This window comes from Lethenteron reissneri, chromosome 33 (assembly GCF_015708825.2).
Source record: "Lethenteron reissneri isolate LAM-NWPU_2019-01 chromosome 33, ASM1570882v1, whole genome shotgun sequence".
Taxonomy (NCBI): domain Eukaryota; kingdom Metazoa; phylum Chordata; class Hyperoartia; order Petromyzontiformes; family Petromyzontidae; genus Lethenteron; species Lethenteron reissneri.
Window position 1 is genome coordinate 12,059,874 of NC_083811.1, and position 16,271 is coordinate 12,076,144.

The window sequence follows — 16,271 nt, forward strand, 5'->3', positions numbered from 1 at the left end:
AAACACAAGTCTCCGTCATCAGGTGGGACCGTCACAGCTAAATTTGCTCTATCACTTGTGTTGCCTCCGAAACGTCGTGATTTTTTATTATTTTAATTCTATTATTTTATTTTTATAAATTTTAATTTTATTTTTTACCTACGTGACTTTACCGAAAAAAACCTAAGAGTATGAATCCTTGCAGTCACGAAAGCTTCAAATCTAGAATCACTGGTACAAAGACAACGCCCTGGCTCCTAGCTCTGCTCTTAGAGCAGGGAACCTTTTTTCTGCCAAGGGCCATTTGGATATTTATAACATCATTCGCGGGCCATACAAAATTATCAACTTAAAAATTTGCCTGTTATATTTAGTCAAACATTTAATTGACTCACCCTTATTGTGATGGCTGGAACTGCTTCTCTTTGTTGAGGCGTGTAGCTGGTATTGATGATGTTGCTACTCGCAACTGCTTTTTTCCAGGTTTGCTCCTAGATTTATTGAATTTCGAATCCCACCTGCGGTTGCCTTGGCAGGGCCAGACCAAATGATTTTGCGGGCCTTATACGGCCCACGGGCCGGACGTTCCCCACCCCTGCCTTAGAGTGTCCCACGATCTGGTTTAGGGACATCCCCTGGTTGGCGACTTCTGGGTGCCAGTCCAATGCCTGTAACGGTAATCTGCCCTCTTTCATCCTTTCTGAAAGTACTCCGTCCTGATCTTGTACACCTATTTGTTTCATAATTTTTAAGCTAATCCATCCTTAATGAATATCCTTCACTGTGTTAAACAGTGCTATGAAGGTTGTAACATGTGTGCTTTCTCTAGAAGCCATCAGAAATAAATACCTTAATGACAAGTGTTCAATATTTAATATTGGTGAGTTCCATAATAATTTTGTTCGATATCATTTTAGTATTGAAAAGAAATGCCCAAGACCCAAAAGCCAAAGTATATATAATAAATTTCGATTTAAAGCTTTCGTGACTGCAGGGATTCATATTCTTGGTTCTTTCGGTAAAGTCACGTAGAAGGGAAATAATCAAATAATAAAAAACAATTAAATTATCACGACGTTTCAATTGCAACACAAGCAATCATCATCAGGTGTGAAAACCACAGCAAGAATGTTTTTGAAAAAAGTGTGGTTTTCACACCTGATGATGATTGCTTGTGTTGCAATCGAAACGTCGTGAGAATTTTATTGTTTTATTTTTATTATTTTATTATTTCCCTTCTACATGACTTTACCGAAAGAACCCAGAATATATATAATAACTTTTCATGTATATTTCAGGGTAGTGAAAGTACATAGCCAAGAAGGCCTGTGCAGCTCTCATGTTTATTTTCTAATACAGAGTATAGTGGGGCAAGCAGGCATATTGTAAATTAGCTAGAGTACAGAACATTCACTTCTTAAGTGTTAATTCCCATTCCCTAAGAAAGTATGATTGTTCAGTGGCCAAATACTATCCCCGTATGAGAGTACAGAGCCAGAATTGCTGAGATCCTTGGTTCAAATCCCAGGCTCCCACCCAAGCAAAATGTGGCCTTTGCATCGTTTGGATTTTGATGGTCTCAATCCGGTCACTAATCGCTGCACTATAAAATCCGCTGCGAATACATTTGTGCTGCCACTTATTTGAAAACCCCACCTTTGAGGGCTTATTTCCAGTATAAACACAGTGAAGAAATCACAATTTAAATAAGCTAATAAATAGGACGGGATATATTTAATTGCCAAAATAAAATAATAATAAAATTCCAATCACCATAATGCATTACGGATACGTGTTTTTCCCCCAGCAGCGTTCTAAACAGACAAAACCCTGACCCAATTTTGACTTTTGTGAGACTCATTAGCACAGCTATGATAAATTGTCCAACCTGTGTATGAATTAAATTATTTTTAAATCCTTTATATTAAGTTCGCTTGCTTGCTTGCGTGCTTGCTTGCTTACGTGCAAATCTTTCGGTCGTTTTTTAACCCACTTCCCGTGATCCAATCGAGCTGACAATTTGCACACAGACTCGTTGTGCGAGACAATTAATGTTCGTGAAAAAAAATTCCCAAAATTTTACACTGTTTAGGGAAAACAAATTAAATATTTAATTACCAATTGCTTAATACTGGCAGACAATCATCTGACCCATAGGTGGCAGCCATCTCAAGCCAGAGGACGAGAGGACTCTAGCCGCCACGCATATAAAGGATTTATAGTGAAAAACTTTGTTTTTACGGGTTAATTTTTTATCCACTTCTTACCAAGACGGTGGCACACTTTGCTTATTACTTTGTTCCGTGGGACTGAATCACCGGACAACTCAATGCCTTCAGTTCTCATGGTCTCGTGCCATAACTCAAAGTTCTTTCCACATATCACCTACAGATGCAATAATGGCTTTATACAATATTGTTGCTTTCCCCCTTGAGGTCTGTGGACCCCAGTTGGAGAGAAACTAATGCTGGCAATGGTATCATCAGCTTGTTCAAGCTTTCATTCAGATCAAGTAAAAATGTCTACTTATTCAAACAATGTGGGAACTGGTGTGCAGCTCTGTTAGCATCCCTCAGACAGTGGTAGAAATTCCACAGTCCCATGGCAGGGTCCAGCTACGCCACAGGCTATTCATTTAGACGTGCATATAAAATGGTTTAAAATAATAATTGTTTTAGGTGAGGTCATTGGGAAAATGTGTGCGACTCCTCTAACCAGCCTTGGCTCGAGTCGCTCACAACTGACGCAAAACCTCCCACCGACAAGCTCACGGTGCTGCGATGCAGGAAAAGCTGCATTGCTGGCCCCACAAATTACTGTAACGCACCCGGGGAAATGAACAAAAAACCTCCACCCTTTACGTCACTCACTCACCCTAAGACTGGCTGAAAGGTTAGGTGTAACTGACCCCTAATGGTTCAGACACTGGGCTGGGTTGGGCACAAAGGTATGACTGCCTTGTGATGGGGGACCTTGAAGCTTTTGGGATCCCCTGTTTGGCTTTTAAAGACATCACCTACAGCTCTGGCCAATGTAAACTCTATTAACAACAGGGTGACCTTGTTAGGTTACAGCCTCATCTGGAAATATACAGTGTTTGCGTGAGTGTGCGAGTGTGTGTCCGTGTAGTATTTAGCTGGATGACGCACTGGTTAGAGCACTCAACTCACAATTTGAAGGTCGTGAGTTAAATTTCTGGTGAGAGGTTGACGAAGGTTATCATCCCTCCAGGGCCGATAAAACCACACTGTGGTAAATCACGTTGGTCATCCTTTGGAGACTGGACCCCCATCATGAAAACGAGGAATTCCCACTGCTGATTCAGGGCTACCAATGGGGATAAGCACCATCACATTGTTTGTTTGAGCATGGAGATGATTTGACCTTTGACCTGACCTGATATGTGTGCTTTGCATGTGTAGGGCTGTTACAGAGGGGCTGTTTGTGTAGGGCTGTTTGCATGGGAGCTAACGGATAACAAACACAGTGGGCGGGGACTCCGTGAGCACACGGGGTGGTGCCCGCAACGACGTCCGCACTGGACGGCGTGAGGGGGGTTTCGATCCTCTAGGGGGGTATAAAAAGGGATGAGCCAGAGAGCTCGGGGTGGTGTCTTAGAGTAGTTAAGGGAAGAAGGAAGACCGGCCAGATAGGCCCTGGACTCCCCCTGGGACGCCGCCCTTGTAAGGGCAGCGCAGGCTGGAGCCAGTGGCGTGGTCCCGGAACCAGAGTTAGTCCTCTGGGATTCCGGGTACCGTAGCCCGACTGACCAGTGTCGGGCCAGACAGCCTCCCCTAGCCCGTTAGTGGAGGACTCGGCTAGGAAGGCTAGTTAGAGGTGAATTCCCAGTTATACGGGTGAGGGGGCCGATACATCCCTCAGCGCTGTAAGACATTGAGTAAATAAATACGTGTGCCTTACCTACGGTGTCCACGCGTCTTCAAGAGTACTTCATCTGGCGTCAGAAGAACTAAGAACATGAACACGCGCCAATCAGCTCGAGCCAGAGTACAGCAAACGGAAGACGCCGCCGAAATTGTCGAGCCCGAGATGGCTCAACAAGACAACGTGCAGCCGGGGCCGGACGCGTTCTTACCGGAGCGTCGGCATAAAGAGGAGCCGCGGACAGACGACCTGAGGCTGGCTCACGAGAGGCTGGCTGAACTGCTCTACGCCGCTGCCGCTACGCTGGAAAACATCACACGGCTGGGGGCTGGTGGTCCACCGCGGGGCGAGGGGAGCCGGCGTCCGGAGCGCCTTCCCGCCATTTCTGAAGATTCAAACTTTGAATTTCCCGCCATCGACGCGGCGACCGCTAAGGGCGTGGCCGACCTCAACCTTGGGTCCGACATCAGCCGCGCTGGGGCTGCCGCATTAACGACGGAGGAGGGCGCGTCATCAAGGCTGCGACAGGCGATACCATCTGCCGTTCGCGCCGAGACACAGCCGAGTCGGGGAGACAGCAGCCCACGGGACTCCACGGCAACCGCTGCGCTGCACCAAAGGCTGCCCCCGCTTAAAGAATTCGTGGGCGCAGAGGGCGACTGGGGCGGCTTCCAAAGACGCTTCCTCGCCCACCAAGAAATGGCCAAATGGACAGACGCCGAAGCTCTCAGCGCGCTGCCGGCGCTCCTCGACGGCGACGCGCTCGCCGCTGCCGATGGCGCTGCAGCTGCTGGCCGGAGTCTACGGGCCTTCCGCGGAGGGTAGACAGCAGTTCTACGACCGCCAGCGGGGCGCGAAGGAGTCGCCGCTGGCTTACAGAACAAGCCTCCTGGCGTTGGCCAAGACAGCCTTTCCTCGCATGGACGAGGACGGGGTCGACTCCATGGTAACTGAGAAAATCCTCCTGCTAGCAGACGACCTGGACATCGCCGTCGTGGCACAGGAGGATACTGAGATGACTTCTCTACAAGCGGCGCGACTCCTCCACGCCAACTTGCTGTCGCAGCGGCGGAAGGCCAGCAGGGCAGCGGCTGGGCGTGCGGTGGCAGCAGCCACCCTTCCGGCGGAGGAGGTCTTCGCCGTCAACCATCGTCGGCAGCAGGGGACGGGAGCGCGGCCGGCCCGGGATGGGTCGAGCCGCTTCGACCGTCCGTCATCGCCGCCGCCGCTTCCGCGCTGCTTCAACTGCGGCGTCCGGGGCCATGTCGCCTCGGGGTGCCGCTCTCCCCGACAGCGTGGGACGACGCCTCGCCAGGACGCCGGGCCTCCTCCTCCTCCCAAGCTCCATCAGCATGATCCGGCGAGTCGCGACACCACACATGTTTGGCCAACACACACACCTGTCGCACACTCTCGCATCGCAACGAATGGGGGGACGACGTCGCATCGCGACGGGCCGGCGCGTACCACTGTGGGGACTCGAATTGAGCCCGGGCAGTGGTCCGCGTTGGCCAATCGCGTTGTGGCCGCATCGTCAGGGTCGTCGGCCGTCGTGGGACTTATTGACGGGGTTGAGGTACGCATCCTGGTTGACACGGGGGCATCGGCGACCATTATTTCCGAATTGATTTACAACATTTTGCCTGTCCAAAGCCGTCCCTTACTACCAGTTAATGTCCCATTCTATGCGGCGAATGGGGGCTCCCTTGGTATTATTGGACAAATTCGAGCGCAAATTTGTATCGGGGATATCAAATTATCAGGCCCGATTTTTGTCTCCTCCTCACTGGCGGTTCCGTGCCTGCTGGGGACAGACTTCTTGGGTAAAATGCCGATCCGTATTTTAATAGACCAGGGATGTATTGAGCTCCCGTCGGGACGGCGCATGGCGTTTTTACCCTCCCCTTCGGTGATTCGGACGGCGTTCGTAACCATACCAGCGTCCGTCGTCGAAACCGTTCGTGTGCCGCCGGGGGCTCAGATGTTAGTACCTCTAAAACTTCGTCGGCCCTTCGCAGAGGGTATTGGGGCCCACGGGATCCTGTTGGGACCGTCTAGGGCCGGGGTTAGTGGACCGCATTTGATTCCGGCCCTGACCGTTGTGAGGGGAGATGGGGACCCTTTCATCGCGGTCCTCAATGTGGGATCGCAACCTGTTGTGGTTCCTCGAGGGACGGTGCTTGCGCACGCGACGCCGATGCCCTGCGAGGAACCGGTTGCGAATCACGTCGGCACCGCCACCCGACTGCACCCACATTCGGACAGCGATGACGGGTGGCTCGACGCGCTTTGTGCGGGATCGACGGACCTGTCAAATTCAGAGCGCCAACAGCTTAGAGCACTACTGCAGGAATTTTCCGACGTTTTTAGTCGGAATAAATATGATTTGGGTTGCACTCATCTGCTGCGTCACCATATTGACACGGGTGACAGCGCGCCAATTCGCCAAAATCCGTTTCGGTTGAGTCCCGCCGAAAAGGACCATGTCAAATTGGCTGTGGATGACATGTTAGCCGCCGACATCATTTCTCCCTCTACCAGCCCTTGGGGAGCACCGATCGTCCTGGTTAAAAAGCAGGACGGCTCGTTGCGGTTTTGCGTTGATTTTCGGCGCCTTAACAAAATCTCGGTTGCCGACGCATACCCGCTCCCACGGATGGACGAATCGCTGGACGCCTTGGCGGGAGCGCGATTCTTCTCCACGCTGGATTTACTTTCGGGATTCTGGCAGCTTCCTCTGGATGATGAATCGAAACCTAAAACTGCTTTCCGTACACCGCACGGCCTGTTCCAATTCAACCGGTTGCCGATGGGCTTACACTCAGCGCCGGCAACCTTCCAACGTTTGATGGAATTGGTTTTGGCTGGATTGCAATGGGAGTCGTGCCTGATTTATTTGGATGATGTTATTGTCTTCGCTAAAACTTTTGACGAACATCTCCAGAGGTTGCGGGCGGTTTTCCTAAAGATGCGGGCTGCTAATTTGAAGTTCAAACCCCAAAAGTGTCATTTGTTACGCGATTCCGTGCGTTATTTGGGGCACATCGTAGGGCGCTCGGGTATTGCTACCGATCCCGCCAAAACGCAGTGTGTCAGCTCCTGGCCAACTCCCACCACGGTGGGAGAGGTCAGGAGTTTCGTCGGCTTCGCGTCATATTACAGACGGTTCGTCGCCGACTTTGCAACAATTGCAAAACCCCTACACGCATTAACATCAAAGGGGGTTCGGTTCCACTGGGGTCAAGAGGAGGAGGCTGCTTTTTGCTCCCTTCGGGACGCCTTGGTAAAAGCTCCTCCCTTGATCTACCCTGATTTTTCAAAGCCGTTCCTGCTCGACACCGATGCGAGCAACACGGGTATTGGGGGCGTGCTTTCCCAGGTGGTTGACGGCGTCGAACGGGTGGTTGCGTACGGCAGTCGGGTGTTGTCTCAAGCAGAGCAAAGATATTGTGTTACCCGCAGAGAACTGTTGGCAATTGTCTATTTCATCCAACAGTATCGCCCATATCTGTACGGTCGGCGTTTCACCGTCCGCACAGATCATGCGGCACTGCAGTACGCCCTGCGAGTTCAACAGCCATCGGGACAATTGTCCCGATGGTTGGAGATCCTCCAGGATTTTGATTTTGACACCACATACCGTAAGGGCGTCCGCCACACCAACGCGGACGCTCTGTCGCGCATGCCAACCACCTCGGAATGCGCGTGCCTCCTGGGGTCGGGACGTTGCAAACCAGCAGGGGACGGGTCGGTTCCGGGCCTTGCGGCCGCCGCCGACGGCGGGACAGTTGTTCTGAATTCCATTGAACAACAAGGGAAAGATTCCCTGCTGGGTTTGCACATTCAGGAATGGGGGCGCCTCCAGATGGAGGATACCTCCCTCCTCGCGTTGCGTCGTCGCGCCGGGGAGGCAGGGCGGGGATCGGGTGATGCAGACGCATGGGAAATGCACGCGGGGTTGCTGTTGCACTGGGACGTAAAATCCCACCGACACCGGCTGGTGGTCCCTTCGGGCTTACGGGGTAGGGTGGTGTGGGCTGCTCATGAGCGCCTCCTCCACCTGGGTACCCAAAAGACCCTCGCCTTGCTCCAGCGTGATTTCTTTTGGCAAGGAATGACAAGGGATGTCTCTGATCTGTTGGCTTCATGCCCGCGGTGTGCACAGCGAAAACCACCAGCGCGAGAATCTAACCCGCCCTTGCAGTCTATCAGGGTCTCCAGAGTAAACGAACTTGTCGCGCTGGATATTCTGGGCCCATTCCCCGCCACCCCTAGGGGAAACAGATACTTGTTAACCAGGGTCGAGTATTTTACGCGCTGGCCTATGGCCTGGCCCCTGGCCAATCAGTCGGCAGCAGCCATCGTCGACGCCTTTGTCCAGGGCTATGTCATGGACAAAGGTGCCCCGGAGCGGCTGCTGACCGACCAGGGTAGAATTTTTTCCGGAAAACTCCTCCAACAGGTTTGTGAGCTCCTAGGAACGAAAAAGATTCGTACTTCCCCCTATCACCCGCAAACTGACGGGATGGTCGAGCGTCTGCATCGTACCATCTCGTCTATGTTATCACAGCAGGTTTCGGACTCACAGACGGATTGGGACTTGAAAATCCAAGGGGTCTTGGCAGCATACAGATTGGCCCCCCATGCTGCAACGGGATTTTCGCCATTCTTCCTCATGTATGGGCGCGACCCTGACCCACCCATTCGGGCGCAGCTGCAGATCCCCACACCACTGGGTAAAACTAAATTAATTGACCATGTCAAATTCAACCTTGATAAATTGACGGAGGCACGGGATGCTGCCATGTTAAATTCGGAACAGCGTCAAAAAGCAAACGAGCGCCTCAGACTGGGTCGCGCGCACGTGCTGCAGTGGAAGCCGGGGGACAGAGCATGGCTGCACTGCCCCCAGGTACCGCTCACAACATCCCCTAAACTGGCGCGGCCGTGGAGGGGGCCTGTGGAGGTGGTCGAGGTTCTGCGGCCTCAGTGTGTTCGCATCAAATGGGGGAAGCGCCGGTGGTTTGTGCACCCCTCGAGGCTAAAACCATTCGTTGCGGTGCGAGGCCCCACTCCACACACGCATGGCCAAACATGTGGGGGGTCGGCCGACTCAAAGGGTCCGTCCTCACTGCCCTCGCCTGACGTGTCGCCGGCTGTCCCACCCACAGGTGCACCGGGACTGACGAGCTCGCACCCACCTACTGCTGCGAGGGATGCCGAGGGTCTCACGACGTCAGACGCGGACTCTATACAAAATGAACAACCGCCACCGGCGGGTTCGCCACCCGGGATTGCCCCGTGTGACGGGCCTGCAGCAAGGACACGCGCAAAAATGCGCAGACTCTTGTAATGCAGCGGACGAACACTTTATTCTCTTACGTACGGTTGCGTGGTGCTGCGTCGGTGGGGAGCTCCTACCACATTTTTTTTTTTTGTTGTTGTGTTGCATGCGTGCTAGGAGTTCCCTGCTAAACCTGTATATATACGTCGCTCTTACGGTATTCGTATTTATTCAGGGGGGGTGCGTCGGATTGCTCCCTTCGGGGTTGTGGGTTTTGTTGTTGTTGTCGTTGTTGTTGTCGTTGTTGTTGTTGTTGTTGCTGTTGTTCCCTTCATGTTATCGTTAAAAACGTTTTTTTAAGGCACACGCGGGGATCCAGGGGTTAAATAACTTTTATTGAAGTTGTTGCAGCCGGGACGGCTGCGAGCTGTACAGGGGGGGGTGATGTAGGGCTGTTACAGAGGGGCTGTTTGTGTAGGGCTGTTTGCATGGGAGCTAACGGATAACAAACACAGTGGGCGGGGACTCCGTGAGCACACGGGGTGGTGCCCGCAACGACGTCCGCACTGGACGGCGTGAGGGGGGTTTCGATCCTCTAGGGGGGTATAAAAAGGGATGAGCCAGAGAGCTCGGGGTGGTGTCTTAGAGTAGTTAAGGGAAGAAGGAAGACCGGCCAGATAGGCCCTGGACTCCCCCTGGGACGCCGCCCTTGTAAGGGCAGCGCAGGCTGGAGCCAGTGGCGTGGTCCCGGAACCAGAGTTAGTCCTCTGGGATTCCGGGTACCGTAGCCCGACTGACCAGTGTCGGGCCAGACAGCCTCCCCTAGCCCGTTAGTGGAGGACTCGGCTAGGAAGGCTAGTTAGAGGTGAATTCCCAGTTATACGGGTGAGGGGGCCGATACATCCCTCAGCGCTGTAAGACATTGAGTAAATAAATACGTGTGCCTTACCTACGGTGTCCACGCGTCTTCAAGAGTACTTCACATGTGTGTACAATCGAGAAAAGTCATGGCGTAGTGGTTAGTACATTACTCTGCTCAGATTTTAGTACCTGATTTCTATCCTAAGCCATCCACAGCACATGCAGAAATCGGTGTCTAATCCTGACCTAGACTTTCCACGGGTAGTTTTGGTCGAACATGAGATGTTAACTACCTCGCTTGTTATACAGGAGGCTGTGGGTTAGATCCCGACCCTAACACCGGTATTTTTCTACGGGTTCTCTGGTTTTCCCTCAATATTTAGAAACATGTGTTTAGAGTATTTGACTGCTATACATTTCCACGTGCTAAACCACTTTGTTGAGCGATCATTTGTGGCCAGGTCACTTCTGAAAAAGAGCTATACAGGTCAGTGGGCCTCACCTCGTAAAATAGAAAGAGTACATAGTAGTTGTGGTGAATGATGGTTGTTTTTTGTTTTTCAGATGAACATTTGGCAGCACTCATATTATATGGAATGCTCCTTTCTCGTGGTTAAAAATTCTACTTGTATGGCATACAAGTCTTTCTACAGCAAAGTGGTACTAATTTTATTGACCTGTCAAGGATGATGGGCTGAGTCAATCCCCGACTAGGATTTGAACTTGCAATCTTCCAACTGTGACTCGGGCTCTCTTCAACAACACCAGTGGACCGGATGCAATGAGAATTCATGTGCAATTGTGCATTTCGTAAAATCATATCAATAGGTTACAAAATATGAAATCGCATTGATATTTAGCGCTTCACCTTTAGTCACAGTTCGTGAAGAAGCTTCGGGACAGGAAGCGAAAAGTTAGGCAGCATGACGAACAACACGCGGTACAACCCGAAAACGCATCGGAGAGCCATGTCGCACAACCGTGAAAACCTACACAGCAGCATCACATTCACATTTTCCCAGTTTACGATTGCCCTTCTGAATGCAGCCGTTGGCCTGCCACGGCCACTGTCCTATCAGCTTTCAGAAAAATTAAGCTCACCTCTGACCACAGGAAGACATGCCGTCAGTTTGTTGAAAGAATGGCTTAACAAAGCCATTGGTTTGTCTGACTAAGTAGTGTCAACATATGAGATAATACATTATTGTGCTGAAGTAATTTTTCTACATATTTCTCTTGCACAAGCAAGCCTTGAATTTGATATATTAATTGCATTTCTTGATTTGAAGTTAAGACAATTGCCAAGTTTCTTATAATCCCTCCCGCCTCTGTACACCCAGCCATATAAATGGATGCGCCATAATTGATCGGCTAACCGCGTGTGGTGGGGTAAATTGTGAGTACCCCCACCTCTTTCAAGATGACTGGCCAGCAGAGACGAGCACACCAAGATAACCCCGAGAGATATTCTATAGAAACCCTTTTGTGGCGGCCCATCTACCGACAGTGGCGTGACCAAGAGATTGCAGGGTTGCACCTTTACCTTTCTATTTTAACATTAACCCGATTATCAAAGCCGTCCTAAGGATAAGAGGAAGTCACCCAGTTATCCAAATGGTTCATATTCATCCCATGTAATAACACCATACATGTACATATATATGGATGACATGGTGAGCCTTTACTGGTGAAATAAATGATAACATATTTGAAGTTCTGAATTCAAATCACAATTGGGGTCAAGTCTTATAAGCATAACATAACTTAAGCGGATGTCAGCAGTGGTCAATATATAGAGACCAACCCCACAACAGGAATGTGCAATTTCCTTCACGAGCTCAGTGACACCAATTGAGATGAACATTGCTTCATGGGACTGAGTGGGGGAGGTACTTTGAGGTTCTATATATAATTGTTCCAACGTCATTTTTTGTCCATAAATAAATTAACAAATCCGCCATAATTAGGTTAGAACAAAAAGTAAGATTATTTAATTTGCCAGCGTGCTAACAATATAATGTAATCCTTGCAAAATACACATCTACATGGAGCGGAAATCAAACAACTGCACGCTGTCAATAAAGACGTTTGCATTTTCTCCACACGGGTGTTCATTTATTCTGCATGCAGCTTAGAGCACACGCACAATAAACAGGACTTGTTGACAAGTAGCGAAGCTGGCCTCACTCCAAGAAAATACACAAATGTCCCTTTCCTGATGTATCATTCAATTATTATATTTCTAGCCAGGCCCTCTTCAAAGGCTTAACTGCTACATTCATCATAATACCAGGGTGGGCAGGGAATATCACTTTTCACCTTTTCCATGTCAGTGTGATTGAAAATGAAAAATGAGGCCTATGCAGGCCTGCTTGGTGGTGGTGGGGGCAGGTTGCTTAAAACACATCGGGTGCCATAAACGTGCAGACGTGGTCACAGAGACTCAAAGAGCAGCCTTCAAACCTCGCGCCTGATTCATGTGTTGCTGAATTTTAAAAAAATTCGGCCTATTTGTGGAAGAAAAAAAAGTCCTTGTTTACATTGTTTACGATGGGCAAAATCGGCAAGACAATACGATTTTGATGATTTGTTAACATATGCATCTGTGGTCGTTGAGAGTATTTGGTTGCGATAAATTCCCACGTAAGCCACTTCGTCATATATATGAAATCGTGGGTTTGATCTCGACGCTGATGCCCGGTGTATATTTGGAGTTTCCATGTATCTCTCGCTGTGGTCGCATGGATTTAGAATCAACATGCGTTCAGAGTATACGGCTGCTTAAAATTTCCACGAGATAATTCACTTCGTTGAGCTATCATTTGTGGCCAGGTCGCTTCTGAAAATAGCTATATAGCTCAGTGGGCCTTACCTGGCAAGAGAAAATTTTTAGTTTTATTTTAGTTACGTAAAATATGTTAAGGGATATTTTTTCCCTTAGTTTGCCATGTAAATCAATAGTGGAAATCCCACATTCTCATCGTGTGAGCAATTTTCGTCAGAGGACAGCCACTGTTGACCTCCCACAAAGTGTGTTAATGCATCGAAAAATGAATTGCTATTTCATTGTCTGATTGCATTCGTGTGCAGTGTTTATGTATGTATCTTTTTTACTGCTATATCTTTAGATTTTTTTTGGTGTTACTGTTTTACAGATTAACTTACTTTTTTTTTATTCCCAGATTTATTTTTAAATCGATGAGTATCTCAGTAATCTATCACCTGGTTTAAACGACTGCCATCCTGTCTGCTGACATATCTACCAACTTACTCGCATTCCTACCAACCTTGCCACTCCTCTATCCGAGTTACCTACATTTGTACCCTGTGTTCCTACCTATTAGACATGCAACGACTCAGCTCCCACTGCCAGTGATCTGATGGTCACAATTCTGGGTTCATAATTTTATTCAAATAACCAATTTTTTTCATTAGTGTTCCCATCCTGCATTGTTTCACTTGCTTCTGTCTAGTTTGTTTGTCCATTAGCCTAAACGCAACACTGGCATATTATATGCAATAAAAATGCATACATCATAAACAATCGATTCTTGCCTGCACAATTATATATATATAATACAATTACCATATATAGTTAAAATGCAACTGCATCTCCAGATGCTAACACAGGAAGAATAAGGTATGAAAAAAAATTCGCTATATGCTCATGGAAACAAATGTCTTGACTTGAAGAAGGCCAGAGTCTTGATGTTGTAACAAAAATTTAATTTTAATAAATGCATTTATCCATTATAACATGCCTATTACCAACAATTTAACCTATCCACCCACTTACCCACATACCTACCAGCCTGTCTGCCTGCCTACATTTCGGTCTAATGTTCGTGCATTGTTTAACATTTAAATATTTCCATTATATGTATGTTGGTGGAGTGGTGGTACAATGGTTATCACAGAGTGTTATCAACCCAGATACATATGTTCAATTATGAGCCAAGGCTAACATCAGTGATATCTGAACTGGTCCTGGGCCACCCCTCTACCCACCTGCACTGACCAGCATGGTGAAGTATGGTCAAAGAGCCCCCACGACTGACATAAAATGGGAAGGTCTTCATCCATAAGTGGTTTGATAAAGGGTTTTATAGTACAATTTAAATGCATTCATGTAGTATATATGCATAGAACAATTACATCTTAATAACTCCTTGCAAGACCAAAACCACACAACACGTGGAACAAACTGAAATTGACATTCAAGGCTACTGCTTGATATGCTTGCAGTGGGTAGATGTAAAATAGAAATATCTAATCCTCAGTACCCGTTGTTGCAGCTGTCCATCTCACTAGTTTCCATGCGAGCACGTCTTATTATCTGCTACCTGATTTACATTTGGATGATTAGACGTGTGTAATTAACGTAAAAATATCGGCTGCTCTGAAAATCTGGAGTGTGGTTTTCTCTAAAGGTCAAAGGTTGCATAAGTGCTCAAGTACAAGCTGTGAGGCTTGAATGCATCACCTGAGATGCAATCATGAATCATGTCCATTCCAATTATCACTGCAAAAGCAAAAGGTATGCACAGCGAATAAGAACCAGCATTTAGATCCAAGCGAGCTTTGGACAGCATTCATCTAAGTAGGTGGCCATGAGCCATTGGTGAAACATTCCAACTTCTTATGGTCCATAGGACAAAACACATTTGAAAGGTTGTGAGTTCAAATCCCAGTTGGGAACAAACTACGCCCATCATCCCACAACATGTCGCTACTGTAGGATGGCACGGTGGCCAGATGTTAACTCCCTCGCCCGGTATGCAGGAGGTCGTGGGTTTGATCCCAACCCTGATGTCTGTATATTTGGAGTTTGCATGTGTCTCCCCATGGTTGTGTGGATCCTTTGGTTTTCCCTCCACATTTAGAAACATGCGTTTAGCGTATTTGGCTGCTATCAATTTCCACATGATAAGCGACTTCGTTGAGCTATCATTTATGGCCAGGTCGCTTCTGAAAAATAGCTATACAGGCCAGTGGTCCATATCTGGTAAAATAAAAATAGCTTAGTTTTAGTTTCGTGGTCGATACAATACGTACCGATCTCATATGGGCACACTGTACTCCAGCATGGGAATGTGGAATTTCCACCAATGGCTTGGGCTGCCTGTAGAGCTGAAAACTGACTTTAACTTTTTAGCTAGATACACAGATAAGGGTCATTCACAAAATTACTTTCATCAAAACCATGCGATAAGCCAATGAACGATTGTCCCTTTTGCTTAGAGGCCCTATGATAACTGATGCATTTCCAAAAGTGTAAACATTAGTTATGATAAAACTAATATTTGTGCAAAAAATAAAATGGTACTTTAAACGTGATAAAGTAAAATAAATGCCACATCTGCTGCTATGGATCAAGACTAATAACAAGAGCATGACCATTTGAAAATCCCACTAATAGTTTGCTAATCATATAAATTATACACATACCTTATATTAAATATAATTTTCGTACATTGTACACTTCATTATATTAATAATGGCAACAATATTGGGTGAAAAATAGTTCACAATCCTCTACAGGAGTAATGTTTTAAAAGTATATAAAATTAAATAAAATTATAAGCAACAATTTTTGTTTTTCCACCAAGGTTATTATTCTTTTGTGTTAATAGTGGTTATTATGTGACTGAACCCATCATAGGAATGAGGAATTTCAACTTCTGGCTCAGGACTGTTAACGGAGATGAGCACAACACAATGCTCGCCTGAAGATGGAAACACTTTAATTTTGAAAAAATATATAGCTGAATTAAATAAAAAATATATGTCAAATACATTCGGTGTTATTTTAACCATAGCATGACATCATTCTCTTTCTTACACACACTTTTTTCTGACCATTTCTATTCCCCAATGCATAGCACTCTCTTTTTTTATGCAAACAGTTAACAAGTCAAACCCATCAACCTACTGCCATTGCTGTGTGGTCCCCTTATATAAGTGGCAGGCTCTCGTAAACACAAACATGTCCAGCCAACGCTTTCCCCCCCCCAAGCAATACCCTGGGAGGGCCACCGCCTGACTTGTGCTGTGGGGGTTGTTTGGGGAGCCTGGGGGAAGGCGGTGGGGGGGGGGAGAGAGGGTGCAAGGTTGCGGTTGGGGGGCCGGTGGGCGCCTGGCTCGGGGCTGCGTCTCGTTTACGTGGCCCGGGCTCAGAGTCTCCTCCGTGCCGGCCCCGATGCGGGTCACCTCCGCCCTAATCTGGCTCCCCGAAAGCGATCCCGCCTGCTCGGACGGGGTC

The 16,271-nt window shown here is 48.0% G+C and overlaps 1 protein-coding gene across 3 annotated transcripts in view; it reads right to left on the minus strand.

The window, feature by feature from the left end:
- The window catches only part of LRRIQ1 (leucine rich repeats and IQ motif containing 1), a 117,852-nt gene that overhangs the window by 40,198 nt on the left and 61,383 nt on the right, over window positions 1-16,271 (minus strand). The window lies entirely within an intron of this gene.